Raw genomic sequence first — 11,267 nt, 5'->3', positions numbered from 1 at the left:
CCGGATACATATTTATATTGAATGGTGGAGCTATCAGTTGGTGCAGTTCCAAGCAGAGCGTCGTGGCGGGATCTACGGGTGAAGCAGAGTACATAGCTGCTTCGGAAGCAACAAATGAAGGAGTCTGGATGAAGGAGTTCATATCCGATCTAGGTGTAATACCTAGTGCATCGGGTCCAATGAAAATCCTTTGTGACAATACTGGAGCAATTGCCTTGGCAAAGGAATCCAGATTTCACAAGAGAACCAAACACATCAAGAGACGCTTCAACTCCATCTATGATCAAGTCAAGGAGGGAGACATAGAGATTTTCTAAATACATACGGATCTGAATGTTGCAGACCCGTTGACTAAGCCTCTTCCACAAGCAAAACATGATCAACACCAAGACTCCATGGGTGTTAGAATCATTACAATGTAATCTAGATTATTGACTCTAGTGCAAGTGGGAGACTGAAGGAAATATGCCCTAGAGGCAATAATAAAGTTGTTATTTATATTTCCTTATATCATGATAAATGTTTATTATTCATGCTAGAATTGTATTAACCGGAAACTTGATACATGTGTGAATACATAGACAAAAAAAAGTGTCCCTAGAATGCCTCTACTTGACTAGCTCGTTAATCAAAGATGGTTAAGTTTCCTGACCATAGACATTTGTTGTCATTTGATGAACGGGATCACATCATTAGGAGAATGATGTGATGGACAAGACCCATCCGTTATCTTAGCATAATGATCGTTAAGTTTTATTGCTATTGCTTTCTTCATGACTTATACATATTCCTTTGACTATGAGATTATGCAACTCCCGAATACCGGAGGAATACCTTGTGTGCTATCAAACGTCACAACGTAACTAGGTGATCATAAAGATGCTCTACAGGTATATCCGAAGGTGTTTGTTGGGTTGGCATAGATCGAGATTAGGATTTGTCACTCCGAGTATCGGAGAGGTATCTCTGGGCCCTCTCGGTAATGCACATCATGATAAGCCTTGCAAGCAATGTGAGTAATGAGTTAGTTGTGGGATGATGCATTACGGAACGAGTAAAGAGACTTGCCGGTAACAAGATTGAACTAGGTATGAGGATACCGACGATTGAATCTCAAGAAAGTAACATACCGATGACAAAGGGAATGACGTATGTTGTATTGCGGTTTGACCGATAAAGATCTTCGTAGAATATGTAGGAACCAATATGAGCATCCATGTTCCGCTGTTGGTTATTGATCGGAGATGTGTCTCAGTCATGTCTACATAGTTCTCGGACCCGTATGGTCTGCACGCTTAACGTTCGATGACGATTGGTATTATGAGTTATGTGTTTTGGTGACCGAAGATTGTTCGGAGTCCCGGATGATATCACGGACATGATGAGGAGTCTCGAAATGGTCGAGAGGTAAATATTGATATATTGGACGATAATATTCGGACACCGGAATGGTTTCAGAGTGTTTCGGATATTTATCGGAGTACCGAGGGGTTACCGGAACCCCCCCAGGGAAAGTAATGGGCCTCATGGGCCATAGGGGAGAGAGAGGACAGCCCACAAGGGGGTGGCGCCCCCCCCCCATGGGGAGTCCGAATTGGACAAGGGGAGGGGGCGCGACCCCCATTCCTTCTCCATCTCCCTCTCCTTCTCCCTTTCCCCCTCCGAAAGAAGGAAGGGGGTGGCGAATTGGACTTGGAGTCCTAGTAGGTAGGACTCCTCCCCCTTGGGGGCGCACCTAGGCCGGCCTCCTCCCTCTCCCTCCTTCATATACGGGGGCAGGGGGCACCCCAAGGAACATCAATTGTTTGTTAGCCATGTGCGGTGCCTCCCTCCACCGTTTACTCCTCCGGTCATATTGTCGTAGTGCTTAGGCGAAGCCCTGCGCGGATCACATCACCATCACCGTCACCACGCCGTCGTGCTGACGAAACTCTCCCTCGACACTTTGATGGATAAAGAGTTCGAGGGACGTCATCGAGCTGAACGTGTGCAGAACTCGGAGGTGCCGTACGTTCGGTGCTTGATCGGTTGGATTGCGAAGACATTCGACTACATCAACCGCGTTAAGCTAACGCTTATGCTTCCGGTCTACGAGGGTATGTGGACACACTCTCCACCTCTCGTTGCTATGTATCTCCTAGATAGATCTTGCGTGATCGTAGGAATTTTTTTGAAATTGAATGCTACGTTCCCCAACATTATATTAGTTCATACTTGAGCATAATTGAACATTTCATTTATACTCCTTTTCCGATATCTTACATCTTTTAGCCCTTTCTTGCTTTCTGAAACAACCATTTAACTCTTGGTTTACCCTAATTCTTAAACAATCTTTGAAAACCGGGTTCCATGGAGGCTAGGATGATACATTATACTGCAATGGAATCATTGCTCTTGGATTGATAAAAACGTTTTTCATCTTTTGTGGCGGTTGCAGGGAGTTCAAAAGAATTTGCGATATGATGTAATCTTTCTTGACACTCTTGAGACAATCCTCACATTACTCTACTAGTCTATAGAGTTTTACCAGATGTATACAATTCATCAATCTGCAACAACGTGCTATGTGAGAAGGTGGAAAAGCATGCCATTATTCTACAACATCATGCAAATACACTAAGACATTGTTCATAATTAATGCAACTCAAATTAATATTTAATTAGAGTGTACTTCCACTAAAATCAATATCCCTCATAATTGATTAATAGTGATTTAGGATCCACGACTCACTTACTCTATCATTGATGTGGACAATACAGATGAACAAATAATGAGACCGGTAGGTCAACATGTCGATCATATTATCTCAGATGACTCTTTGTTCATATTTCGATGGATATGTTTTGATCCCAAGACTCTCTTGGAAAGCTCGTCAAGACAAACAAGTGCCTCGCTACATGATCGATTCGCGCCCATCGCATAGATGTCAATCTTATCGTATCCATGTGGTCCTGAGAAGGTCTTCACGTCCTACTTCGTCATCAACGTCGACCACCGCGTGTTGGATTTCTCCTCCCTCTTTGCGGCATTGTTCTTAGCGTTGGCGATGCACTGCTCGATCGACGATTGTAGCCGTTCGACAGCGGGTGTCACGTCCCTCGCCGTCTTGGCTCTTTTGTTGCCATTGGGGCGCCCATCCGCCGCCCCCGGGGCGGGCGCATCCGGCTTGTACGTCTCCTTGGCCTTGGCGAGGGTGGGCCGGACCTCCCTCCACTTCTCGCACGACTCGATCCGGGAGAACACGTGAAGGAACTTGAACTCTTGGTCGCTGCTGTCCTGGCGATACATGTTGAACATCCGAACCATCTGCGCAGCCGAAGTACAAGTGCCGGCGACGTACACGATGAAAGAAGTTAGCCGGCGGCTGGACATACCTGACCCTCGACGTTGGCGCCGCTTTCCGGGCGAGCCGCAATCTCCTCGACGATCCCATTCCATTTGTTGCAGGGCGCCTGGATGATCACCCAATGGTTCGACATGGCCTTGTCGCCGCGCTCCATGTGGATGCTGGTGAAGTAGGGGTCGGCCAGCTTGCACTCATCAAACGCCGACTTGATTCGTCTCCAGTACGTGTTGGCGTTCTGATTCGAGCCGGTGATCGGGTCGATGCTGACGGTCTTCCATGCTTCAGCGAGGCACTCCTCTTCCTTGGACGTCCACTTGACGTGCGGCTCGCCCGGCCTGGCACTGTCCGCCTGCCTCTTCTTTCTCCCTTTCCTCGCCGGCGCCGGCTCCATCTCCTCCTCCGCCTCTTCTTCCTCCTTCCCCTCCTCGGCGTTGTCGAGCTCTTCGTCCATGTCGACTGCGGTGTCCATTGTTTCGTCTTGCGCGTGGAACCCAGGGTAGGAGGCCGCGGCGACCGAGCCGCTCATGATGATCTCGTCCATGTCGCATCAGTCGCGTCAGGTTGCCAAACTGTGGCGCCGATGCGTGTGTGAAGAGTAGGCCGCCCTGGCGCAGAGGTGGCGTCGGCGAGGCTGAGTACGCCGGCAGCGAGTAGTTGTGCTGGGTGTGCAGGCCGGCGAACGCGGGGGAGGGAGTGCGCTGGTCGGGGTTCAGGCCGGAGGGGTAGGCACGCGGCAGCATCATGCGGGAAGGTGATATTGGGGTTGAAACCATCGTGGGGCGTCGCCGTCGGAGTAGCCAGCGAGGGTGCATACCCCTAGGGCGGCGGCGGTGAGAAGTTGGCTGGAGACGCGACGCTCTGTTGGCTCCCCCCACGTAGTTTGCGGGTAGTGGCCGGGCGGATTTCATCATCCCCGCGTGAGACGCCTTTGCCTGCTCCGCCGCCGCCACCGCATCCCTGGCCTTCTTGGCAATGAGTCTGTTATGCCGGTCGGTGGTGACAGCCTCCCGATGCTGAACCTCCGCCCTCCACTCGGCGTTGGACACTCCCGATGGTCTTGCCATCGGCGCCCTCTTCTTCGGCTGGGTGGAAACGGCAACGGCAACAGGGCGAGGGGCTGAATACTTCTTCGGCGGCATGGCGGCCGGATGGCGGGGAGCGGCAGGAGAATGGCGGGAGCGGCGGGGCAGAAGGGGGAAGCAATGAGGAAATGAAGGAAAAGGGGGACAACGGTGGGAATAGGCTTGTGTGTCGCCGATAGAGCGGGCCCACGCGCCTTTTCGCTTCGGCCGACGCCCCCGGGGGGCTGGGTTCGGCTCGGGTTCGTCAGCTGTTATTTCGGCCCAAACCGGCGATAAACAAGGACCTGAAACACGACTGGGCCGATTTTTCGTCGCCGACGCTAAAAAAACCGACCTACGGTGCCTGTTGGGGTGGGGGGAGCCGCGCCCCCAGAAAGGCCTCCCCAGGCGATTCTTTTGCACCGGCGCCGAAAAATCGGCCTAGTCGTGCCCCCAGGAGCTCGATTTTCGCCGGCCTAGGCCGAAATTAGCGCTGGCGGACCCAGGCTGAACCAGGCGCGCTGGGGGGCGCCGGGGCGAGCGGTTTTGGCGCGAAAGAGCCGCGGGCCCGGCGCGTCAGCGACACCGCGCGTCGTCTTCCCCCCAACACCTCGGTTTCCCGCAGGGAATCAATGGCAAGGCTGCCGCCGGTCAGCCTTACCATTGATTCCTTACGGGCAGCATGTCACGGGGCAGCGCGCCGACGCCTCCCCTCAATCGCACGCGTACACACGGGCGCGGCGCGGCTATATAAGCCGGTGGCCTCCCTCGCCTCTGGCCACACCAGCCCTAGCCGCCGAGCGCTACCTCTCCCGAGAGCCGCCGCCGAGACCTCCCTCTCTCGAGCCCTCCCTCTCCCGTGCGCCGCCGTCGAGCCCTCCGTCTCCTGATGGCCGAGCGTTTCCCTGGAGATGAGGCGGCGGCCAACGGCTTCGGCCGCCGCTCGCTCCGTGAACAGGAATCTTGGCTCCTGTTCCACGCGAACATCCCTGCGCCGCCGGACATGCGCGCCGGGCCGACGGAGTGGAGGCTCAGCAACGGGGGAGTGCCCATTCCCCCGTTGCCCGACGCCGTGGCGAAACCCTCCTACTTCGCCGACGAGGTCGAGGTCGTGCGCGCCTCCCTCACCGACGCCCAGCTCGCCCTCCCCCAGTACGCGGCCGACAACCAAGCGGCGTGGACGGCGTACTTCCAGCGCCGACAGCAGCAGAGGATGGCGTCCACCAACGGCGCCCCGGTGGTGGCTGGCCAGAAGAACAGCGAGGGACGCCACCTATGGTGGGGTGTCCCCGGCCGCACCCTCGAGGGCGTTCTGACGTACCTCGAGGGCGGCAAAGACCTGCCGTTGGCATACCCCCCGGCGAGGGCGGCCGCCACGGCCACGGCTCACCGCCGACAGATCAGATGAGGGCGGCTTTGAAGCAGAAGCACCCGGCGCACGACAAAGGCGGCCAGCAAGTCGGACCCAGTCAGGCCCTCCGACTGGATCATTACCCGCAGTCGGGCGATGGCCGCGGCTCCAGCCGGCGACAGCGTCACGGCCCGATAGGACCACTGGGGCCGCCTCCCAGCCGGCGGGCCGGCTACGTAAGCCGGCAGATTGACGTAGTCGCCTTGCGGGGCGACGTTCCTCACGTAGAAGTACGACTTCTGCCAGCGCTTCACCGACTAGATCAGCGTGATGACGGGGAAGGGGTTGTCGGCTGCCGGCCTCCGCATCGCGATGAAGGCGCCGCTCTGAGCCGGCACGCCCTGCATGCGGGTGCCGAGCTTGGTTTGGAAGAATTCCCCCCAGAGCTCGAGGGTGGGGAGAACGCCAAGAAAGCCCTCGCACAGAGTGACGAAGGCAGACAGCAGCACCACCATGTTTGGGGTGAGGTGGTGCGGCTGAAGTTGATAGAACTCGAGAAAAGAGCGGAAGAAGGCGCTCGCCGGCAGGCCGAGGCCGCGCAGGAAGTGCGAGCGGAAGATTACCCGCTCGCCTTCCTCCGGCACCGGCGTGATCTCCTTCTCCGGCGCGAGACGGACCCGCACCTGGTCCTTGCCGGGCAACCGCCGTGTCTTGCGGAGGAAGTCGATGTGGTCCATATGGACGTTGGAGCCGTCCCAGTCTCCGCCGTACTGCATGGTGGCGAGATGCTGGCGAGAAAGGATGCGGCGGCGGAGGAAGCACGGCCCCGCAGCGGCGAAGCTGCGGGGTGGTGCGAAGTTTGGTGGAACGGCGCGGCGGCGAGACGCTGCTGTGATGGCAAGGAGGAGGAAGAAGATGGCGGAGAGAAGAGGAGCGTGCGAGCGTCTGCCGCTTCCCCTCATCCCCCTACTTATAGCCTCGTGCGACGAAGCCGAGGAGGCGAGGCATGGGGAGGAGCGTGGGATTAACTGCGCCCACTCCCCCACGTCCCGCGGTTATTGCGCCCTAACGGCGTGCGGAAACCGCCGCCGAAAGACGTGCGGACAGCTTTGGGCCACAGAGAATCCGCGCCTGGGCCTAGGCGTAGGAGTGGTGGGCCCCCAGCCTGCGGCGACGTCCTATCGCGCGCGTGGGTTGACAGGCTTTTTTCAGCCGAAGGATGCCACGTGGTTCGCGGGCGGCGAGCGGCTGGCCTGCAGCCCGGCGCGCGCGCCAACTGACTCCCGCCTTCCGACTTTAGAAATTTCGCCAAGATGGCGCGCCCAACCGAAGCCGGCTCCCAACTGCTGGCTCGTCAAGATAAGAAGCTGACCGAGCTTCTCGACCTCCTCTCAGCCTCGAAGCCCAACCAGCTTCGGGGACTACTGTCGGAGTAAATGGCCACGAGTAGCCTAACCGACTCCCCCTGGCTCTTCAAAAAATTATCGGGCCATTCGAGCCTTCAAGTATCCAGAGCATGGGGCCGCCTTCCTCCGGCCGGCTGTCCCCAGGGCCGACTACCAGAAGGTGACCCGGCCTCAAACCCCCCCCCCCCCCCCCGAAGAAAGCTACGAGATGGCCGACTCCAGGAAGCCGGCCCCAAGAGGACCGACTCCCAGAAGCCGGCCATGAAGAGAGTCGACTCCCAGAAGCCGGCCAAGACTGCACCCACCAAGACTGCATCCACATAACGGTGATAATACGGGGCGTGGCCGCAGTACAGCCCGCTACCCCCGAATCCTGGAACAGGCATGGCCACAGGGCGCCGTACGGGTCAGCCATCCCCCGTCTGGCGCGGCACTGTAGCCATGTTGACCTCAACGTCACCCACGACGGGCGCCAGTACGACCCGCGGGCGGCGGGCCCCTTTAGCCAGAGAGACGCTCGAAGGCAGCCCGGCCTCCCCTAGTCGGCCGGGGGCGTAGCCGGCTCCCAATAGCCGGCTACCTCCCTCCCTCGAAACATGTGCCTCATTAAGGAGACAAGACGAGGTGAGGCTACAGTGAGAGCCCACAAGGCGGCGGCACTGTAGCCACGCTTACCTCGACAAAGCCCTCGTCATCAGAGGCGAGGCGACAGTAACCAGCCGCCGACAAGGCCCCCAAGCGGTGGGACCGGCCTGTCGGCCGAGAGGCCGGCAGCCGGCGGGACCCACTAGTCGGCGGGCCCCAATGGCCGGCGGAGAAGCCGACGAGTATCACTGACAGCTGGGACCCGCGCCCAGCCGGATTACCATTGTACCCCTGGGGGTAGGCCTATATAAACCCCCCGGGACACCCATGCAAAAGGTTGATCTCACATAGTTTTACACACCACATAGAGAGAAAAGGAGAGCTAGCCTTGCCCTTCTTCTTCCTCTAGCCAAACAGCTCAAGGAGCATTTGTAGCTACTCATGTTGATTTAGTGATCATGCGGAGACCCCGCAGAGCAGGACTAGGGTGTTATCTCCACGGAGAGCCCCGAACCTGGGTATGATCCGCCGGCGTGCATGTCTTCGCCTTATCCCGTTTCCAGGCACCGGCGATGTCTTACTGGCTCCCACAATGATAAGCCACCCGTTGGCATATGTCGCACCTACCACCCGACATTTGGCACCCACCGTGGGGCCAGGTGCACCGTCGTCCGGAGACCTGTTCTGGACGGGAACCCTTTTCCTCCCCCGCGAGCGTAGCCAGCCCGCTACGCCCGATGGTGCTTGCCCTGACGCGCAGCAAGGCGTCGACGACGCCTATGTGGCGAGCTGCCTCGCCGACCTTCTTGGCGAGACTCGCATCTCCGACGAGCCCGCGTCCGACGCGGGCACAGACTACCCGAGAGCCACCTCGTCAGCCTCCTCGAGCAGCTTCACGTCTCCAGCGAGCTTGCTGTGGACCTGGAGTCGGTCGGCTCCACCGACCCGATGCTCGTCGACTCCGACACGGCATCGCTTGACGCCTTCCCCACCGACGTGGTGATCTTCGACGACCCTCTCCCTCGAGCCGACAGTGGCAGCAGCGCTGTCACTGAGGTGCTGGTCATCAGCCACGGAGCCGAATCGGGCGAGAACGCCCATGACGCCCTACAAGCGGCGATGCACGACTTGTCCGTCCCCATCCCGGCCGACGCCGACGCCGAGACTCTGGAGGCACGCCGCCTCGCCCTCATCGCGGAGGGCCAGAAGATAGCCTCCATGAGACGCCTCACTGAGGCTCACCAGCGCGAAGTCGACCGCGCCGCCTTTGGTACGCCGCCTCATGGCGGGCCGAGCCGAGCCGGCCTCGTCAAGAAGCGCGGCGCGGCCATCGCCAGCATGGTGGGGGCAGACCGCCCAGTCTACGCCACACCGCTCGAGAATCTGCGAGCTGCTCAGGCGGCCGCAGAAGAGCTGAACGGGCTGGGGGCTGATGAGCTCCCCTACATGACAAGGCGCATCCAGCAGCTGATCGACGCGGCCGCAGAACGGCATGAAGCCGGCGCCCGCGCTGAGAGTCCTCCCCCACGCCGAGAACACGCCGCGACATCCCGGTCGCCGACTGCGAGCAGCGCCCGTGCGAGGAAAGACAAGGAGCCGGCTGCTAGCCGCAGCCGGACTCGAATCACCATTGAGCGCGACGCAGAAGGCCGCCCCCGAGCGGTGGAACGCCAAGGCAATCCGCCTCCTCCCCCGCCTCGTGGGGAGAGATATCCCACCCCGCCGCCTGTCACGCATCCGACTCTCGGTGGCCGACTAGGCCACCGCGAAGGAGTCGGCGAGAATGATGCCCGCCATTGGATCGACCGCCTAGCGCGATCCCTGGCGTTAGAAGAAGAAGACGATGTCGGCCTGCCTTGCTTTGGCCCCCGCATCCGCGACGAGCCCTTCCCCAAAGGGTTCTCGCTCCCCAGAGACACGCCCAAGTACAACGGCTCCGTGAAGCCGGAAGATTGGCTGATCGACTACTCTACCGTTGTCAGCATAGCGAACGGCAACAGGCGCGTAGCCGTGAAGTACGTTCCTCTCATGCTTCAAGGCACGGCACGCACCTGGCTGAACAACCTCAAGCCCTACAGCGTCAACAGCTGGCTGAACTTCATGGAAGTCTTCGTCCGCAACTTCACCAGCACATACAAGCGGCCTCCCAAGCCCCGCTAGCTCTCCTTATGCGTCCAAGGGCCCAGCGAATCGACTCGCGACTACCTCACACGATGGGCCGAGCTCCGCAACTCCTGCGAGGGGGTGCACGAGGTTCAAGCCATAGAATACTTCACCGCCGGGTGCCGAGAGGGCACCCTCCTCAAGCACCGACTCCTCTGCGACGAGCCGACCACCCTCGACGAGCTGCTGGTCATAGCCGACAAGTACGCCACGGCCGACTCCTCGATGAAGACCGAGCTCCGAGTGGACGCCTCTGGAAAGGTGCTTGCTCCGGCTCCCAAGACGCCGGCTGGCGACTCCAACCGACGCCCCTACCAGAACGACCACAAGCGCAAGGCCCCTATGCCGCCTTCCACCAGTCGGCAGGTGGTCACTGTCGAAGACGAGCAGCCCGAAGAGCGGCCCGCTCCCAAGAAGAAGGGCGGCAGGCCGGCTTGGCAGCCGGCCTTCTCCTACGAGCAGACTCTCGATGCCCCCTGCAAGTTCCACAGCGGCGCGAAGCCGTCCAACCACACGACCCAGAAGTGCCACTGGCTCACACGGATCTCCAAGGGCGAGGGGCTGGTGCCGCCTCCGCCTCCCGGCCCGCCGCCTCCAGCCCCCCAGCAGTCGGCTGCTCGACCAGCAGTCAGAGCCATTCAGGATGAGTTCCCAGATGAGCACGCCGCCTACGTCGTCTTCACGAGCCAGGTTGAAGACAAGCGCAGCCGGCGCCGACAGCACCAAGAGGTCAACGCAGTCGCCTCCAGCAACCCCGAGTTCATGCATTGGTCTGAAAGGCCTATCAGCTGGAGCCGGGCCGATCACCCAGAGGTGATGCCGTCTCCTGGCTCCTACGCATTGGTGTTGGACGTCACCCTCGCGACGGAAAGGCGAGCTGCCCGTTTCTCCCGCGTGCTGATTGATGGCGAAAGCAGTATCAACATACTGTACCACGACACCATGGAGAAGTTGAACCTCAAGGCGAAGCAGCTCATGCCAAGCCGGACCGTGTTCCATGGCATCGTACCCGGCCTGTCCTGTTCCCCAATCGGCAAGATTAAGATGGATGTTCTCTTCGGAGACAAGGATCACTTTCGCCGAGAGGCGATCTGGTTCGAAGTAGTGGACCTAGAGAGCCCTTACCACGCCTTGCTTGGCTGACCTGCCCTGGCCAAGTTCATGGCTGTGCCCCACTACGCCTACCTCAAGATGAAGATGCGGAGTTCGAAGGGGATCATCACTGTAGCCGGAGACTACAAGAAGTCCATCGAGTGCGCTGCAGCCAGCAGCCGACTGGCCGAGTCCCTCGTGGTTGCAGAAGAGAAGAAGATGCTGGAGCGAGTTGTGGCCATGGCCGGCAAGCAGCCGGCCC

The sequence above is a fragment of the Aegilops tauschii genome, chromosome 3 (assembly GCF_002575655.3).
Source record: "Aegilops tauschii subsp. strangulata cultivar AL8/78 chromosome 3, Aet v6.0, whole genome shotgun sequence".
In the NCBI taxonomy this organism is placed as follows: Eukaryota; Viridiplantae; Streptophyta; class Magnoliopsida; order Poales; family Poaceae; genus Aegilops; species Aegilops tauschii.
This window is presented reverse-complemented; position numbering follows the sequence as displayed.